The 20,997-nt window shown below is 44.1% G+C and overlaps 1 long non-coding RNA gene across 1 annotated transcript; it reads right to left on the bottom strand.

The window, feature by feature from the left end:
- Positions 1-244: 244 nt before the first annotated feature.
- On the bottom strand, positions 245-20,752 carry LOC116961913. The gene is made up of 3 exons (XR_004407232.2): positions 19,534-20,752; positions 9,267-9,423; positions 245-857 (listed from the first exon to the last, which is right to left on the bottom strand). It is a non-coding gene; the product is annotated as an uncharacterized LOC116961913 (long non-coding RNA).
- Between the last annotated feature and the right edge of the window lie 245 nt (positions 20,753-20,997).

The raw sequence follows: 20,997 nt of genomic DNA, 5'->3' as shown, positions 1-20,997 counted from the left end.
GATGAGAAAGATCCTTCAGTTTAGGAGGAAACCCTGGTGTTTTGTCCAGACACAAGGAGTCAGTTTAGAAAGCAGATTAATACTGTACACAGATATTTTTGAGCCAGCAAGATGAGCTGGGCTTCATACTGCAGTCAAAAAAATCAGAGGCAGCAAGAGGTTGCATCATCCAGGTCTTAATCCAGAGATACACGTACTAAAAAATGTGGCACATGGTTAAACGCTTTGCTAGGTCAGAGACCTAATTTGCTCCCTGTCAGTAGGGCTGTTCTCTATCATGGATGTTGTTTGGGCTAATTAGACTCTGCTCCTGGCCATTGCAAGAGCAAAACCCAAGGCATGAATCCTCTGGCACTTCTAAGTGCTGTCAGCGCTATCCAGATAACAGCAAATAATAATAACCACCTTTGTGTTTGAGGTCTGTGCTCACGGTGGTTTTAGGGGTGATGAGATGTGCCAGGGAGATTTCCAAACCTATCAGGTCAGCCCCAGCCCAGTACGAAAGATGCCTCAGATACAAATCTGGATGCAGAGTCGTTTTTGTGCAGTTTTTTAGCTCCCCCTCTGCTCCAATTTCTCAGCGTTCTTGTGGATCATCCCTCCCCGATTCTTGCACTTTAGATGCTAATCTGTGTCTTTGCTGTGTGTGATTTTAGGCTATTGCATGACTAATTTGCATGTACAATTAACTTGCATGCACTTACACAGCAGATGATGGTCATTAAGGTGCTCTCCTGCTCCTGAATTCACCTACTCGTTGCAGCTGGCTTGCAAACTTGCAAGTAAGGGACCATCCAGCACCACTCCGTGTGTCCGGTGCCCGATTCCACTTCTCTCATGAGCACGCAGAAGCACCGCTGTAACACAAACAACATTAATAATGCCACGATGCTCGTTGCACATGCAAATTTGACACATCATTGGGCATATATTTTGTGCATGAAATTCCACAGTTGCTTTCCCAACAACATGCTCCTTCAGTGCGATCACGTTGTTTTCTGAGATCCAGGTTAATTTTTGAACTCAGTTGAAACATCTCCTATTGCATGACATAGTAAAGAAGCTTCATTTGCCTCGGTTGCTACAATCATGTGTTAAAGACCGATCACATCTGGTTAGTAATAATTAAAGTTTGTTTACTTGTCTGTCTTCCCCCTAGTCTTTTTAAGCTGCTTGCAGCCTGACACTGCAATTCCTGGCTGGCCGAGGGGCTGGCCGGCCTGGCTGTGAACACTAGATGGCACTTTGCAGCAAGAAAGGTTAAGAGCTTATGCAACTAAACGAAAACCTCATTTATTGCCCTGCACTCACCGGGCAAGGCTTTTTGCCCACTGTGTCGTCGTCACCTCGTTGGTTCTAATTCAGTGTTTAGACCACAGAGAAAAACCTGATCCGTTCCCAGGGAAATTCTTGCCCTCACCAAAGGATAAATCTCTGGTGATGTGATTGTTTCATGATGAGCTCTAGCTTATATTAATATCAAGCTACTTTGTGTTTTGCTTCAAGTTGGAGCATATGCAAGAAGCATCTGTATGATAATGGCTAGACCAGATACTATAAAAGCTGTAAATCTTCCTCCCAATTAAAAGACAAAAATGGACCCAGCAATGACATTGTTGCCATTGACCAAACTGCAGCATCAGAAAATGAGAGTGCTGCTTCAGGTTTATAGATTCCTCCTGCCTCTCATACCAGGCTGCGTCTGGTACTTCTTGGATGATTTCAAAGGGCCAGATGTTGTCCTTGGTTTTTGTCTGGAATTTGCTGGTCCAAGGGGAGCTGAGCTATGCTGTGTTGCTCACAGCCATGCTGCAACAGAGCAGAGAGAAAATGGTCCATCCCGGCAGAATGAACTCCTTAAAACAGCGACAGGGCGACAAGCAAGTGCCTCAGCCTCTCCTCTGGGTTGGCTGAGGACAAGGAGCTGCCCTGCTGACACTTGGAGCTGGTACAAGGGGCAGCATTCATGTGAACACGGCTCCTTTTATTTATCCCTGAGGCTACGCTGGAATAGTAACCCACAGCCAGCCTCAGCCTGCCTTGCAGAGCAGGTACATGATCGAGGTCTGAAGCCTCCTCCTCCTCCTCTCCTGGAAGCTGAGGTTTCACCCCACCCTCCCAAGTCTGGCCTCCAGGCAGCACCCAACCCCGCCAGTGCCCTGCACGCAGGGCAGGAAAGCAGGCTGAGGCCATGGTAAACAACTTGCTATTTATTTCGGTGCAGGGGTAAACGGCCACCGATTACATGGTAAACGTGATGCGTAGAAGGCTTAAAGCTGCCCTCAAGACACATGGGGAGCTGCAAGTGCCCACCCTCCCGGCACGGGGGGCCCCTCTGCAGAGAACTCGGTCCCCACAGCATCTTCCCGGGGACGCCTGCGCAGGCTGCGGTGCCACACCGATGGCCGGGCATCGCTCACGGGGCAGTAGCGGCGGAGCTGGCGAGCACCGGCTCTACACCCTGCGGAGCAGAGAGGCTGTGTCCTGCTGTGCAGCGCCCAGGCAGCCACCCCGGGCCTTGCTGAGCCAGTGCCCTTCTTCACCTCTCCCTCCAGACATCTCCCAGATAACACCTGGGGTTAATCTCCCACAAGTGCTACTTCACCTGCTCTGGAAACCTCTTTCGTGCCTTTTATAGCCATTATTCCTTCATCCTTTTGATAAGGCATCCACCTTGCCTGTCAACTGTTGCTACTCCCTTAGAGCAGCAGCGCTCCTGCCCAGCCTGATCTTTCCCAAGGTCTTAGCTACTTCCAAAACAGACACTACACCTCCCACCTTATGTAGCTTTATCTCTCTTTTAAATTAAAGATTTCTACATTTTTTAAGTTATCACCTGGACTGTATTTCTGTCCTCTTACTCTTTCCTATCATCTCACCAAGGATAGTGCTTCATTGCTTGGAAGTATTTCTTCTCCCTTCCTCCATAAGATCACTTCACCAGGTCATCTTTCTTCCCCAGCCACCAGTCAGGAAAGCAACTTGCTTTACCCTGGAGTCTCAGCTATGCAGTTTCTGAATCAGCCAAGCTGTTAGCAGAGCCAATCACACATTTGCACAGGTTCCCCTTACTCCAGACAGAGTTGGATGATTGTCAAAAACAATTCCAGTTTCTGATGCTACCATAAATACTGTCCTCTCCTAATTTAATAGTCTGAGTTCACATTACTCTCTCTCGCTTGTTCTGCTTTAATATAATTTCCCAGCTCCTCAGACAAATTCTGGGCAAACTCAAGAGGACTTTTGTCTAAGGACTGAATAGACATTTTGAAACTGTACCCCAGCCCCACAGCCGTGGCTACGCAGCACCAGTAACTACCAGCACACTGCTGCTGGCCTCCACTGTTGGCAGTGGCTTCCTCAGCGATGGCAGAGACAATGAAACAGAGAGAAATAATAACAGAAAGGCACTGGCCTGGAGCCTGGATGGGGCCACACGTCAGCGGCACCGGTCCAGCATGGGACCAGCCTGGCTCACCAGCTGGGGAGGATGAGGGAAACCTCCTGCTCTTGGTCCTCCCCGGGGAGCGAGACACAGGGCTGGAGGTTGGCTGGTCAAGGGGCTCCTCGCTGCCAACGCTGACACTGAACCCCCACCCACACAACACCCACGCAGGGCCCCATCCAGCACTGTCTGTGCTTAAAAAAACCCTCCAACAGATCATAACATATTCTTCCATTCTTTCTCAGCACAGACTCTAGCCCTATTAACCTAATAAAGACGCTTCAATCTCCTTTCAGTTCAGGAGAATTCTCCCCATTGTTTCCACAGAAATCTCTCTGGATGTACTGCCAAGAGTGTGCGTTTGCTGTCGCGTTCCAAGTTGCTTGAAATAACAAAGAATTATCCTTACAATTAAGATCAGGCTGTACAATTTAGATACGTGCCTTAAAAGAGTTATTATGCTCTGCCAGAGATGTATTGTTCTTCCCCATTTAATTTTATTTACTTTTTTAGTGGATGCAACAGTTATGCTGTCATTTATCGGAGAAGAAGGAAGCAGCAGCTGCAGAGCTGTGTATATAAAATAAACACAATGTGGATGAAGCTATCAGAAGCTCAGATTTCAAGGAGGAAAGGGGGGAGAATTGCTTTTAATAAGATCTCGTGTCAGTAAAGTTGTGAGATGGAACGGCAGGGTCTTACCCTATTAAAAATAAGAGTGGGAACAAATTCTTTTATTTAATGGAACAGCAGTGTTAGCTGCGTGCATACAGACAGAGGCCTTAATTTAAAAAGTAAAAAGCAATTTGGTCATTCATGTTCAGACTCTGGGCACTCCGCAGAGAACGCCAAATGCACTCATTTCTTTTTAACCCTTTGGCTGCAAGACCTGTACGGCATGGATATTTATCCCACTGAACGGGCCTTTTTTTTCTGCCACGTGGTGCTGTGCAGGCAGCCGGCTGATCCCGGGAGCGGCAGGTGGGAGGCAAGCGTCCCGCTCCCAGCTCTGACGCTGCTTTGTCGTGTTAGCTTGGGTGAATCGTTTCACTCGCCATCAGTACAAACACAGATGCTGCTGCTATCAATGGCTGCTACTTGTTTGTTTATTCATCTGTATTAAGGCGGTGACCAGGACCCCCCCAAGCAGGAGAGCACCCAGGCCAGAGGGCTGTATGAGAGCCAGCTGCAGTTGTATTCTCCAGCACGACACAGCATGCCGTGACACGAATCTGCCCCGTCCCTCGCACGCTCGCGCGGCAGCGGGTAGTGCGAGCCTGGCAGGATGCCTGAAGCGCTCCGAGGACACACAGGCACACAGCAAAACGTCTGTCCCAGAAGCGGCGGAGGCAAGCGCCGCCTGGGGCTCGGCGTAAGGGGGGACGGTGGTTCTGGGGTGACTGCTTGGGCAGCCGCACCTCCAGCCGGGGGGGCACCTCGCGCTGGGCGTCAGAACCGAGGGGCACGGGGAGCCGGGCCAGCCAAGCATGAAATCAGGTGGTTTATAATAAAGCTGAAACCATTCTGTAAAAGGGCTAGATTCACCCACAGGTGATAACAGTAGTAACACACACGCTCCTGCGGTCTATCGCCGTCTGCTCAGGCAGCACGCCTCCCCCGAGAGGGAGCGGCACCAGCTCTGGACGCCTCTGAAACAACCAACCACGGCTGTATTTTACCAAACGTGCACACACATACACGCAGTTCTATTGCAGGCATTATTTCAGTAATAGCATAATTGTGCAAAATATGCAAGTATTTTCTATAATTGTATAACCAGCATGTAATTATATAGAGTTGAAAGTATAAACATATATTAAACAGGTGAATGCATTTATTATTCAAATATAAATTTCAGTGGTAACTGAAATTGCGCCAGTCTGTAGGTGTATGTGTAATTAATAGAGAATTTGAATGAAATCTGTTGTATTTGTATAAATACCTGATACAGCCAAGGCCACCTTTGGACTAAGACCAAGAGATCACAGTGACAACACATATAAAGGCATCGGACGACGGCAGAAGTGCATCTGCATCAGAGGCCTGCGCCAGTTTAAGGGATCACTCTCTCTCTCACTCTGCTGAAAACTGAATAGCAGTAACAAAAGGAAATAGAGCTTCTGTTGTACAGCGGCACAGTGAGCCCTCCTCATGCAAGGAGCCCAGTGACCGCACGTCTGACACCAGAGATAATGAAATCACCATCTAGACCTCTCAGACCCAACAACCTGACCTGATAAATAGTATAGAAATTTTGAAGGAAAAGGTGGTTAGATCTTTGACCTCCTTTCACTCCTGCTTCTCCTGACATCAGCTGTAGTCGGCCACTGGAGGAGAAATAAGGCCTCTAGGCTTTTATGTCTCATCTAGAAGAGCCATATTCCAGAAAAACAAACCCATTAGCCCAAGCATCTTCCAAGAGAAATATTTTATCATATGGAATGGCTCAGGGATTCAGCCTTCAACGAGGACTGTGCTTCGATCACAGATGGGATCTTGGGAACTACACTAAATCACAGATGGTATATTTTTTCCTATAATTCACAAAATGGGCTATTTCCACTGCTTGCTGTTTTTTTCCCTTCTCTGATTTTTATATTTTGCACATGGCAATTGCAAACATGGATACAATTTTTTAAAAGGGCCCTTGAAAACATTTTCTTTTAATGATGCATGTAATCTTTTGTTGTTCAGTAAATCTAACACCAAAATGTCATTCTTTTCAGAAATTAAAACACACTTAATTTTAATAGGATTGCATTTATGTTTTATATGCTTTGCTTATTTATCTTCTGTGTCATTTCTGTTTTCTTGGATAAGCTCAACTTTCCCTTGTTATCTCTTGAAATATTGCATCAGCCACCAGATATTGCCTACACTCAGACATGGCAGCTTCTGCTGCTGCCCACCCGTGGGCCGTGGGTAACCAGTGGATCACACATTCATACTCCTTACAGTCTGTGGTATCTTAATTCTGAACCGTGACCAGCTGAAGACAGCAGCATAGCCCCAGTTCACCCCATCCAACTCTGGTCCTTGACTGGGGTGATGTATTTAGGCACCTTCTAAAATCCCTGTGCAGTCAGGGGAAGAGGGTGGAAGGACGGAAGGGGGAGAAGTAGAGGAGCATCCCCTGGCAGATCATGTTCCTTGGAGAAGCCTCTCTCCCTGTTGTCTATGTAGGGAGCCTAAGGCAGGCAGGTACTTCACCAAAGTTGGGAAAGGGAAAGGAATTTGGACATTCTCCAAACAACTTGGTCTTAAAACAACAGATGGAAACAGAGAGATATGGGGGTCCACAAACAGTCAATGAGATTGTGATATGAGTTTGCATAATACACACCCGGCTCTGCACATCAGTGCATCTCCTCTTTCTAGCTGCTAAGTGACAGCAAAAAAAAGCCTAAATTACATCTAATACTTTGCTGAAATTGCTTCATTGCTTTTCCATGTAAACTGCTGCTATAGCTGGCACAGAGTTTTTATTTGTTTGCTGGTAGGAGAGGAGGACAGCCTCTACAGTATGAATAAGAGAAAAGGCAGTTACGAGCAAATCTCTGTTCAGCCACGATCCAAAAAGATTTAGAGCTCCACATGTTGATATCAGTATGGTAACAACCGGGCTCCTACCAGCATCATGCTGCGATCCAACCTCTGGGGATCCTCTCCTATATCCATTTAACTTTTCCACCTCATTTGCTATCACAAGATGCTCAAATGCTGTTGTCATTTTGTTTCTGCTTTGTATTTACTGATGCTATCAAATATTACACTTCACTGGAGGGTCATCTAGACAGCATTTCATGCCCTCTTCAATACAGAGCTGCTCAAGCACTCATATGTCAGCCCCAGAGCCAAAATGCAAATCAAACCAAGACTCCATGCAAGGCAATGGTAATCTTTCCACTGGGCTTTGAGTCAGCTTTTTGAAGAGTATTTCTAATTCACATTAAATCAGGATTTAATAATCCTTTGGCACTGATAGGAGGTCGGTATTGCGACACCACCAAATCACACTCAAGCTGAGTGTGTTTGTCACCTACTGACAGCTAGGCTTTCAGTGTCTTGTGCCCACCTTCCTGACCCTCAGGAAATGCCCGCAGCGATCCCCTGGGGTCACAGACCATGATTTTGACTCATCCAAGAGCCGCTCCAAATTCCACCATCAGTGCTTGTGCTTCAGCTGTGATCGCACTTATCAGCATGTCCTAATTGCACAAAATTCACCACCTCATTTCAAACCCTTGCCAACATGTCTCCCACGTACCCACCACCTTTTTTAGGGGAAAATGCATGGCTAACGCGAGGTCTCAGCGGGACAGCAGCCGCATTTGCCATCACAGATCATGCAGCACTCACCCAGACAAACTCACAGCGTGACAAAAAGCCTGACAACACGGTCCCCCCACACTGGGTCAGAGCAAAGGCCCAGTGTCCCGGCTTTGATTGGTCCAGTGCTGCTGGTCAGGTAAATCAACAGTCTGCTCATTAGATGGTCTCCTGCTCTCTGTCAGTCAGAAATTCGGGAATTCTTGGATTACAGGTTGCTTTGGACCACCGTGTTTCCGAGCCAGGAAAGCATCTTTCCTCCATTCATTTTGCTCCTCATTTAACGTATTTCTGTTGTTGGTCCCTAAGTTCTTCCACAGCCTCCCATGGCTTCTCCACTATTTAAATATGCAGTGTGTAAAGTATTTGTTTGTGAGAGGGCTTTTTTGGACTCTTGTACGCTGCTAACACGTCCTTCTCTCAAGTCTCTCTCATGTAGAAGTGGTGCCGTACTACCAATCTGGTTGCCTTTTTGGCTAACAAGGTGAGAAAAGCCAGGAAAGTGGCCAGGCATCTGTATTTTTTACAGAGCCACAGGATGCTAGGTAGCCAGTGAAAAGAAGTGTGAAAAGGGTAGTCTTCTGACTGCATCTCTAAAATCTCCCCATGAGGGAGCTCCACAGCTGGAATGGATACTGCTCTCGGATTTTAACGCTCATACACCCTCTCCCATACGGTGCAACTATTCAGCCTTTACGAGGGTGAAGTGGATATGAGCCTAAACGTTTTAGATGCAGTGAGTTTGTAGTCATGCCACACATGATTTAGTGAATAAGTGATGCAAGGCAAAAAGATGGCAGAGCTCTGTGATCTAACAGCTGTGCAAACAGGCTAGAGAGTTTAAAATTCAGGAAGCTGTATCTCCAGGAAAGCATTTAAAAAAAAAAAAAAATCCCTAGTGCCACATCTGGTGGCATTAAATTGTCATTATGACATGGTATTTAAGATGATTTAATGGGTTTATTGCCAAGTAAGAACCTTGGAGTTTGCTTAAACTACTGTGTATTAAAAGGATGTAACTCTTTAAATGATATTCTGACAAAGTACTGCCTAAACAGTTCGTTATCTTTCAGGAACACACACATATGTACATCAGCATGTGTGTATATGGAAATAAATAGATCAATAGACAGATGAATAGAGCTGCACATCTACATACACATGTATTTAACGATACACTACAGCAAACTCACATGTGTTGTGAGAGCTACCTTTTGGAAAAATTCATTCACTCCTCTTTCTGCCTCTCTCCTCTATACCTCATACAACCATACAGCAGGCAAGATTTCTGTCCACCTTAATTACTTCTCACTTAGGGCACTGAATCAATGGGTGGTTTTGAAACAAAGGATTCAGCTACTAAAAACAGCCTGGGAAAGTGCCTGGGAAAGGTTACTGATTATAGACAACTTCTAAGAAAAGGTGTCCAGAAAAAGAAAAGGTGTCTCTTTTCTTGCTGAATATTTTTAATGTGACTTAGTGTTTCTCTCACCTTTAGTTCCCAGAACAGTTCTCATTTCCTCTGAATGTTCTGACTTCTTATCTCAGGCCCTTTCAGCTTGTTGATTTTAAATTCAATCTGGCTAATTCAAATTCAAGGCACGCTGCTCCTGAAGTCTTTTACCGTCTTCTGATTCCACAGAACGGAGCTGTTAATGATAGGAGGTTTTGTCAGCGAGGAACGGTGCAAACTTCCTTTTACACTTATTCCTTTCATACTAGATTGACATGACACATTGCAAGCCAGGCAGACAATCTTGCTTGGGGTGTCTAACTCAGGTGGTTCTCTCTCCGCTCACTGCATACAGAAGGGAGGTTTCCAACCAAAGGTGCTCTGATGTGCACCTTGGATAGACGCCTTAAGTGAACAGTAAGGATCACCACTTGCAAAATCATATGACAAAGCAGATTTGTCCAACCGGACAAATTCCTGAACAATTCCATCCAGTCACCGTGAGCTTTTCCACCATCAACGGCAATTTTCCACCATCAGTGCATTTGCCTTTTAGCATGTGAATAAACTCTCAAAGCATAGTCTGCCTCTGCTAGTCAACCCTGTGTGCATGTAACATGAAAGCAAAAAAGGAAGTTTTTCTCCAATCCAGGCTGAATTAGCAGTTTAGCTACCAGAAGTGACCCGGACAGAGCAGCGTGGAGCTTCGCACGTCTCAAGTGAGCCATCAGGCCTCTGCAATGACATGCCTACACTTTATGAAGAGATGTGTATGCCTGCCCTTCGAGGTGGAGCTCTGCTGCTGATCCCCCCATGCAATACCACCAAACAGCTCAGGGCTAGCTCTGACAGTCTGCCCTGTAACACTTCACTACCTCTTTACATCTCTGACTTTAATTTCTATTTATCTATAGCAAATTATATTTACTTTTCATTTATTTTTTCCCTAGCAAAATCCACCTCTTACAAAGCAGGAAGGAAGCTGGAGTTTGTTTCTTCTGAAAGCAAGCCAGCTTCATTTCAAAATTGGAAGGGGTCTTCAACAGCCACAGGGCTGTTTTTCTCTCTTTTTCTGTTTTTTTGTTTGTTTGTTTTTTTATTTTATTTTATTTTATTGTTGTTGGTTTTTTTTTTTAAGTAAATGTTTGATAGTGAATAATTGGAAGAGGGGAAAAAATCACCTCAGGTTGTATATTGCCACTTCCTCTTGCATTGCAGTTAATGCAAACCTTTGATTAGTCTGCTGAAGAGACCACACATTCAATAATTTGAAGCAAAAGGTTAATGGTGTTATTACAACTATTATCCCTTTTAAAATCATTATCCCCTTGTTTTTTATGTCTATATTACCTTCACCTTTCCATGAACCCACTTTACCAGCTGTTTCCCTCTGTCATAAAGTTTGCTGAACGTCATCCTAGGAATAGGATAAATGCCATGTTTTATCAATCAAGCCTAAGGGAATTCTCAGCTTCTCATAACCCAAACTGTAAAGGGAGAATATTACAAAGTTTCTATTTTGATTTTTAAATTGGCCATGAGTGAAATATACAGTTAATGTCAAGGTACAAAATGTTACAATTATGACACCACTTTTTTTGGGAAGTTTTACAGATTATCAAAGTATGAATACTGAAGAAGAGACTAATCAATTATAATTAATTGCAAATTGGTTATTTATTAGAAGGACAAATAGTCCCAAACAAAAATGAACAGAATGACCAAAACAAAGATAAGGAAAATGTGCTGAAGTATCCCATTTCTAAAGTATCTTCCCAGCTTAGGAACCTAAATCCTACTGACTTTCAGGAAGCCTTATGCTCCTATCCCTCATACTGGAAAATGTGAATTAACTTCCTAAAATTTCAGAGTGAGATTGACTTCCAAATCCATGACAGTGACTGAGACACATCTGAAAATGCAATTTTCTCTCTAGAGGCACTAAGAGGATCCTGATTGCCTAACTTCAGCCACCTCAAGTTAGTTGCTCCATCAACATCTGAGCTAAATCTCCACTCTTTATAAGTTAACTTCCTGATGCAGTTGTTTTACAATTGGCATGTTCTGTAATCCATTTCTACTTTTTTCAGATCCTGTGGATACCAATAGTGTCTTCATCAGTTACACACCAAGCCCAAGACCTAACATGGGGCCTAGAACTTGTCTACACAGAAGAAATTTCCAGTTAATTAAGTAAAAAAATTGAGTGTGGAGGAAATTAAAGGCCTTAAAACACTCAAATTTCATAAGTGCTTAGACTTCGTTATGCCAAATAAAAATATCACACTCTTCCTGGAATTTGAAAAGAATCTGTTAATGATAATGCCTCTACATGACAATACATTCTTTGCAGAATGGCAACAATGCAGCATTTACTGAGCTCTTAGCAAAATAAATGAAGTGCTCTGTGATTGCTTCCTTTGAACATGGGAAAACACAGGTAGCGCATACTAATGTTTTCCAACAATAGTGTCCATCAGCAAAAAGCTGTGATCTGTACAGATATTTAAGCAGAATAAAATGTAGGCTCTGCCTGTGCCATTTTTATAATCATTGATGCACAGGAGAAGTTAATGCCTGTATAACTTAGAGCACTGGTGGCAGCAGAAGTGAGACGTTTTCTTTTTATCTTTTTTAAATTCTGAACATTTTGCTACCAACTTCTGAGTGGTAATTCAAGAAGAAAAAAGGGGGAAATTTGGCACATGGAAGATATAGTAAGAAGCAAATTCCCACTACAAAAGTCCTATGATTGACGTGGTCTTGCTCATTATCATTGAAAATAATCTTCTGGTGTATTATAATGACAAGAGGATGTGTAATGTTGTCTGATACAAGAAAAGAATGTGTACATTCATTGATCCAAAGAATTCTAATTCACCCCATGGAGGAAGATAAGAATCACAACATCAGGCAGCTAAAAGTCCATCTAACCTTGTATCCTGGTTCTGACAATGCCTAATACTTCACATTTCAGAAGAAACTGTCAAAATAGCTGTATCATTGTCCGCTCTTCTAAAAATGAACAGTATTAACAGTAAATGTGTTCTTATCTCCCATGCTTTTCACAGCTAGCTGACCATTATTGGCTTCCACAACAGTTACCATAGCAAGTGAGTTTTATGTGTGTTCTCCTTTTCTTTTATACATATATATTTATGCATATATGTATACATGCATATCTATAACACACAGATAATACCACTTTTCTGGTTTTACTACAAACTCCTGAGATGTAGGAGAGGGCAATTCTAGAGCTGAATGACACGATCAGGACATGGGCGAGCTGTGTATTTAAGCAGAACAGCATCACTTATTTTGCTGGATTCTCTGTTCTCCCTGCATTTGTGACAGCTGATGAACACTGTGTTTTTAAAGTATTACTATTGATAATGGCAAGACTTCTTTTCTTAGTGCAACAGCTAATAGCTAATTCAATGACCACCGCTACCTGGATGGCATCAGTAGTGGTTTTCTCTGTGTGAGTTACTTTGTGTTACCATTGTGGTACAAAGGCAGATGAAATTCACGGTATCATTTTGCAACACTTCACTATAGATTCTAGTTTTGAATATACCCTAAAGGATTTTGCATTCTCAGTAAAATTAATTGCCTTTGTGTTCACTTTTACGAGCCAGTTATGAATGTGGACCATTTACAATGTCTCATCAATGACTGAGGATAGGAAAGGCCAAGACTTGAGCTTTTCCCACAGTTTGGTAAGAGCACATCAGTACTGAAGGCACGGGCTGCCAAATTCACAGCACCCAGAGTGGAGCAGGGACTTCCAGCCTCTGGACAAGCTGTGGGACAGAGGAGGCGCTTTCAGCCAGAAACAAGTGGCACATGTCTCGGGCAAGGGGCAGAAGCAGGGCTCACTGGAGGTGGCTTTAATGGCTATTTTGGGAGCTGGATGCCATTCAAGTCAGTAATGAACAATGTGCTTGGATGGAAAGTACAGAAGAAAGAGGCGTTTTCCGTGTGTCCATGAGCAGCTACTGGGGATGGGTTCTTCTGGTGATGAATATATTAGCTCGTTGTGTTTGTTTTTTTCTCCATCAGATATTGTCAGCCACTGAAGTTGCTAGGTTAAGATATTTTCTGGAATCCAGTGGCTCCATCTGCTCCTTCAAGCACTATTACCTCTGTTCCAGTGGGGTGTTTTGTTTCAGTTAAAGTTTAATGGGAAGGGTTCGGGTAATTTCATCTCTAACCCCTCACAGTTCAGCAGGCTAATATAGAAGGGCAGGACCTCTTCTAAACTTCTACAAGGAAATTCATGCAGACTGAAGCAGTTTCTCATATACCAAATGTACCTTGGGATGGAAGTTCTTCTTTTGAGATATAAACAATTTAAGAATAATTTGTGTACTTTATTTTAAAAGGAAATACAGGCTTAACAAGATACTGCCAGCCCAGCTTTTTCATTTCTGTTTTAATCATGGCTTGAACTGGTCTACCAACAAATTTCTCCAAGAAACATTTAAATATTTTTAAATGTGGCTAACCCACTAATGGTTTTAAAAAGCCACCCTTCTAAACAAAGACTCCCACGTTTGAGAAAATGGGCCTATTTAGATGAGGTATAAAAGATTCAACTTCTTCAGCCTATCAACAGAAAAGCTTGGGACGGTATTAACTCTTGATAGATATCTAGACAAATTCAGTAATGGGAATGATTCAACCTCATACAAAGTAGCAAAACAATGACCTACTAGTTAGAAACTACCAATTTCTACCTTGAATTAACACACCATTTCCTTGAAGAAAGATGAATAAAAAGCAAAGGTGAGTAGAGGGAATAACAGTGTTGCCATGACCTGGCACCTTTATGGCAAGATTCAGTATCTTTCTAGGGTGCATGCTCTGAGCCAGTGTTTGTCAAGAGTTTTTGCTTGTACGCACATAAAGGGGGAGGAAGATGTGACTCAAAACATCCTGGTGTCCCCAGGGAACTATGAAATTATTTGAGAGAGATTCTGATGCACTTCCATAATGGCGCACACTCATAGAAGGTGCAGCTCTACCCTAAGACAATAATTATAATCAGATTTCATGCCTTGCAGCATCAGCTGGTTAACAGTAAATGTAAGAGGATTTTTTCCCCTAGATTTGTCAGTCAGCTTCCATCACTGGAGATGTTCTACCTCCCTCCAAAGCACAGGAGGCAGGAGCTCGACATCCTGTCTTGGACACCAAGAATATCCTTGGTTGACCTGATGATATGACTTGCTTACAGGTCCAAGGTTATTCTGGTCTCTAGATTTTAGGGAAAGGCTGTTAAGGAGCTGTGTTGTTTTGGGCTATGTTTGCTTTTCTGCTGCCTTCTGCCATCCAGCGTTAATTTCTTGATGGCAGCATGTGGGGAGACCTCACCTCCACACACCTTACCAGTGTTGGTGCCCTTCTTTCACTTGTTCCCCTCCTGTGCTAAGCAATTATATGATGACTGAACTACTGGCTTGGACTTTAAGCTTGAGCAAAAGCACACACAGAAAACTTAGTAGCTTGTGGTACTGGGTTAGCTTGACTAGATGGACTTAACTCTGGGCAGCTACTATTAAACTCCAAGCCCAACTCCAAGTGTTAGAAGGAAAGATGTTTCACATCATGGAGCAGCTTCTGCTACTCCAGGCATAGGAGATCAAGTATCTGAATGCATTTGTACAACTTCCCTAACATCATAATTTCTCTTCTTCATCCAACAATCTGACATTGAGCATAAGCACCTCATGACACATGCATCTTTTTAAGGACAGAATCATGCTGTGTCTATATTGCAAACTACGTTGAAATAGCAGTAAATGCCAAATAACACTGTTCTAAGTTAAAGTATGCATTCCCATCAGCAGAGCTTGACTGTGATCCCGGGCTCCTGTCGATCACTCGTGTCATCTCAGGCTGCTGACTCCACTTTCCACCCATTGTGGCTCTTACTCTACATGCCCTTTTGGCATAAAGAATTCCATTATCTCAATTTTCAATATCAAAATCTTTCCTAAGCCTGGGCAACAGCAGCAGCCATCAGAAATGGTGGTGTGAAAAAACCGCTTCACGTAGAGCACCTCTACATTTGTTAATTGCTGTGTTGCTGGACCATGCTGAGAGCCCGACACAGCCGTGAGAGCAACTGCTTCAGCCAGATGCTGTCCAGCAAGTAGCACACTTGGAACTAGCTTTACAAAGATTTTGGATGTGCCATTTGTGTTTCCTTGGAGCTATGATTCAATGTCATCTCTTGGTATGAACTGATAAGGCTGAAGAGTCACCCCAAGGCACACATTCCTGTTTACAGGAATACTCTACCAAAAGATGAGTTCACATCCAGGCATACACTTCCCTTCAGTGTGAAGTTTTCTGGTACAAGACCCAGATTCACCCCGAGTTCAAACTTCTTCAGTTTTAATTTAAAAAAAGGCACTTTACAAAGCCCTCAAAACCCACAAATTACAGCCCATGGTAGGAACCAGTTAAAGCAGCACATAGCTAAGAACCCAAATAAGTTTGTTAATTCCCCTTTCCCTTTCTGGCTATTCATTCCCTTGAGCTGGAACACCAAACCACGATCCACACATAAATAATACAGCTGCTGTTTCAGAGTTGATTCAACAACAGAAATCTGCATCCTCCCTCTGTGTCAGATATTTATAGGAATATTTCTGACCACCTTGCTTTGAAGTCAGAGTCACTGAAATGCAGAGGGGTGCATGCTACAATTGTAGGAAGCTCTTCCTCCAGAGGAGCACTTCCAGAAGGCCACTCTAATTGTGCAGGCGCCACTAACCCCAATAAATCTTTCTGTCCTCAGGGGACACCAGGATGAAGGGATGTTCTAACCACATCCATTTTTCTCTATTCAGACTCCTTGCAAAGCCTGTAGTGGATGTAAACATCCAAAGCCACCCTCGAGCAGTCTTCTGCTGCCCGACTGAGTGCTGGATTTAGATCACTTTTATGTAAGGGAACTAGCCATAACAGATCCTGCAATCTGAATCACTATATAAATATTTAAGCAAACAACAGGTCACTCAAGTGTTTTCTTTACTGGTGCATGAAACAACATGATGGTCCATCACGTGCTGGGATGCAATCCCAACGTGTTGGGCTAGGAACTGGTATGGGGACCCTTGTCCTGCAGTCAGGGTTGCTGCTACTGCCTCACGTGATTGTTCATCTGGAGGTGAGGGGGAAGGTCCTGGCACAGTGCTGCTACCGAAAGTGGAAGGGATCCCTTGCAGTTTGCACTCTAACCCTTTCCTCCACCCCAACCTCTAGACCCAGGGACAAGACACACCTCTCCCACTCCTCAGAAGGTAAGGATAGGGCAGGAGGCAGCAGTATGAACCAAGCACTCAGCACGTGAGCCTTGAGAGCTTGGTTCTCGGTCATGACCCTACTGCAACCTGCTGTGCCCCTCCTCTGCCTGAGATTTCCTGTATCAGCTGTCCCACTGTCACTTGTGATTTTCCATTTCCAGATGCACTTTGACTGATGGGTTGTGTGAACATACACCTGCTGAGATAAAATGTCCACCTTGAGATTCCTGGGCCAGTATCTTCGTATTTGCTTTTCTCAATGTACCACATACAGCATGATTCTTAAAAACATGCTTACTGGCGGTTTACACACTGGCAGCAGTGACACATCAGACTAGCTGGGCACTCCGTTTGCAGCAGCACTTGGAAAAGCATCTCTGGCTCCTTGCAGTCTCCTATCTGTAAATGTCACTTAATTGTCTAAGAAAAATTTGGCTGACCTTTCAATTACTGGTAATACAATAAAAGTAATGAAAGACTGTACGTGACAGCAAGTGTCACCAATACCCTTTCGTTGCCTTCTTATGCTGATTGGGAGTGCCAGGGAGAATTCACACTTGGCTCCAGGGCTTCATTTTTGTCACAGTGCTGATGAAAGAACTCACTGGTAAGAGGCCAGGAACTAGGGAAAGAAAGGAATGACCTCCCATCCTTCCCTGTCCTGACTCCATAAACAAACCCAGAAAGAGCATTTCTGAATATCTGGCAAAAAAAGGCCCTATATTCTGAGGACTTTTGTGGAACTTAGAAAAAGTCCGTAATACCTGCTTTCAGGGGTAAACATTTCTCACTCAACTGCTTTCTGACATCTGTCAGACGTTAGTCATAGTTGAGACTATTTGCAAATAAAGGTCGAGGCATATGGGCAAATCCTCCCTACCATGCAGAAAGGCCAGTACGAAGTTCACACATTGTTCTCTGCCCTTGTGAGGCCTTCATTTAAGCAGAGCCTATCTCGTGGCTTTTCCACTGAACTCAACTGCAGCTCAGTCATGGTTTTTTTTCAAGTTGTGTTTGGTATTGGATAAGGAAGACACTTGAACGGATGTTACAGCACAGCGATCTCAAATAAGAAATCCACAGTTTGTAAATTAGCTGTTAGCAGCTCTCATAAATACTTCTCAAAGTCCTCCTCCAGTAGCAGAAATAGCTGTTCACTCTCTAAACTGACAGGCTATTGATTAAGATCAGAAAGGCTTAGTTGGCAAGCTCCTAGTGCTGGTGCCTGACTCACGAGTAAGAGCTCTGTCTCTGTTCCCTTTGAGCTCGTAGACGACAGCAAATACTGATGAAGTTTTGCACTTCCTTCCCAGTCACTGTTTGAATCCCTGAAAAATAGAGACCTTCCTGGCAGAGGCTGCTGGTGATAAGATCACTTATTATCTTGTATCTTCCACAAAAATGGTTATTTATATATCAGGTGTCCTTCCTGTTGTGGAAACTTGGAATCTATATGATACTTTCAAAAAGTCTAGGTTGCATAGCCTGTTTTCAATATGTGCACTGAAATGAGTTAAAAATAATTACTACATATAGAAACTTACACTGTTAGATCTATCTAAATTCAGTAATCTGACCACAGCAGTCATTTCCAAATTAACCAGCAGAGCTATGATATTACCAGCTGCTGTGGGAAAATGTTCTCCTGGTTCCTTCACCCTCAAGACAAAGTCTGTGATTATTGCTGGAGCTGTTCACAGCTTTGTGGATACTTCCACATGAGACCTTTCTTTGTGTATTCTTTACTCTTACAGGCTAACTTGTGCATTTGTTAACTTGTTCAGGCAGTTCTTTCTTACACAGTCCTGAATAAAGTGGTAAAGTAAGTGAAATGAAAATATAATCAAGCACATTAATGTATCTCTTGCTCTTTTATACATGCACCCCCACACAAATGTCCAGTCACACACATACACCCACACTGTCTGAGTGTTCATCTTCTGTTCCTTCCTTCTGGCTTCTCAAAGACTAAAATAGTGACACGGTAGTTTCCACCATTCATGCAACTTCACTGTGTTGGTCAGTTAAAATGCCTCATGCACCAGAAAATATTCTCAAGATGGGTGGATGAGAAAACCAATCGCTCCATGACAATTTAAATAAGTTCTGGTCTTTGAATCCTGCTGATGTATTAAAGGGCAAACAAACATCTGGAATAAGTATCATCTCACTGTGACAGAATGTTCCTATTAACTGTGTCGTCTACAGGCTAATCGTTCAAGTTATTCAAGCCTCCTAACTCTCACTAAGTCTGTATAATGTTTTGTTTCGTAAGCAATTGCCCATGTTTATTCATTTCCCTATCTAATTAATTTGCACTTGCAAAAAATAACGGGAGGCAACATTTCAATGGTCACATAATATCCATAAGAGAATTAATTCCTTTTATACAGGATCTAACTTATACAAGAAAAAAAGGGAGCTGTGGGCTTTTGTGCTTCCCCCCCCCCCCCCCCAGTATCATACTTTCAAAATCAAGAAATTGCATACACACATTGTACCTAAGCAAATTTACCAAATAAGCAAATATTCAGTATGCACACCCAAGCATGTTCTGTTGGCTAGCTATAAAACTAACTTGATACTTGCTAATGTAAAAAACTGGATATAAGGAAAGTATTTATGTGAAACTAGACGTTCAAGTTTTGAACTAAAAAATAACGGAGATAGCATGATTTTGTACACAACAAATGTACACAACAAATCCCAAATATAATGCAACATCTGCAGTTTCTATAAAAACTATTTCAAAAAGCACAAAGGGATATGAATATCCAAAAATTCTTTAAATACTCAACCAACCATCAAGGCATTATTTTCTTTAGTTACATAATTCTTCATCATGAGCTGGGGAATCTGTGGCCAAGGGGCCACATAAAGCCCATGAATTCACCACCTCTGTAACCACATTACTTTTTCCCACGTTATTACTGATTAACAGAGAGGTATGCATTAACTGGTAGCCAACCAAAAGTGTTCAAAGGGCCTACCTCATTCTTGGCAAGGACGAGTTCTTCATCGCAGAAGTAAATCTGAATATGAGCCTACATTTCACAGGACAGGATATCACAACAGTATCCCGGGATTCTCAGGAAGTCTGACGTTATCTTGTCAGTTATTTAAAAGCCAAGGCTCTGAGTCTGGAAGATATTTTTTGCTAATTTCAGTAATTAACTGAGTCAGCTGGGAAACACCAGGCTGGTGTTTTCCAATGCTCTAGTGTGGTGGAGGAATGCAGGAAGATGCATCTGTCAGAAGCTTCAAGCAGGCAGGTGACTCGGACCGGGAAGTGACTGCTTCGTTACCAATGGAAATCCTGGCAGATCGTTCACTGTACACACCTTCAGGACGATGCACTACTGCCAACTCAGGCAATCATAAAATACGACACTTCCGAGAACAAAATTAATTTTAGTATCTGTCCAATATACGCATTTTGTTTTGTAAGGTGTATTGGGTTGGCTATTGGCTGGACCTGGGGCCAGAGCTGGAGCAACCTCACATCTGTCAGGCTGCTGGATCTGGCTGTACTCACCTACCAACATAGCTCTATTTGCCAGTCCTTCTTAGATGCTGGGGTTTTTCCTGAGCTTGTACTTCTAAAAAATGGAAATAACAGGAAATTTTGCATTTATTCTGGTGGAAAAGTCTTCCAAGTATTACCTAAAGATCATTTGTCCAGAAGGGTTTATACCACACTACTCAGGTGTAACAGCACGCAGCTCGTGTCCCCATTTAGTTATCCAACTACAAAACGTACTTGTAGAAACAAGCTCTTGAACCAGGGCACTTCTTGGATTACAAAGTGCAGAAAATTACAGTATCTGTGTGGACAGTGAGGCTTCTGGGCTCATTTACAGACTAAACCCCCTCACCCCCAGCTGGGGCAGGAAAGGGGTTTGTGTGGTACAGAGCTCCTGAAGGAACTCCAAGGCAAACCAAGGCGAGGGGAACAGCAGCACCACAACTTTTTGCCCTATTTAACATTCTCAGCCACCCCGGCTGCCGGTGCGGAGGGGCTGTAGACCGAAGGCAAGGCAGAGCCTGGCTCAGAGTTCCCTCCCTCAGCCGCCATGACGGGAACCGAAGCCCAGCCAGGGCCCAAAGCCCTACTCCACAGCGCAGAGCCCAGCAGCCCGCGGAGGGGACCGAGGCAGCGGCCACAGGCCGGAGGTGGGACGGCGAGAGCCAGGACCGCCCGAAGGAATCGTCCCGACGCCCTCAGCCCTCAGCCCTCAGCCCTCAGCCCTCAGCCCTCAGCCCTCAGCCCTCAGCCCTCAGCTCAGCGCCCCGCCCCGCCCCGCCCCGCCCCCTCGGCCCGCCCCGCCCCTTCCCTGCCTGTTTATCCACAGGCTGTGCACGTGGTAGCTCCGCCGCGCCATTGGCCGCCCCGCCGGGGAGCTGCAGCCGCTCTGCCAATCGGGGCGCTGTCCACGCGCAGCCGCCCGCCTCCG

Source organism: Tyto alba, unplaced genomic scaffold (genome assembly GCF_018691265.1).
Source record: "Tyto alba isolate M040663 unplaced genomic scaffold, T.alba_DEE_v4.0 Super-Scaffold_41, whole genome shotgun sequence".
NCBI lineage: Eukaryota > Metazoa > Chordata > Aves > Strigiformes > Tytonidae > Tyto > Tyto alba.
Note: the sequence above shows the minus strand (reverse complement) of the source record. Positions and strands in the feature narration are given on the sequence as shown.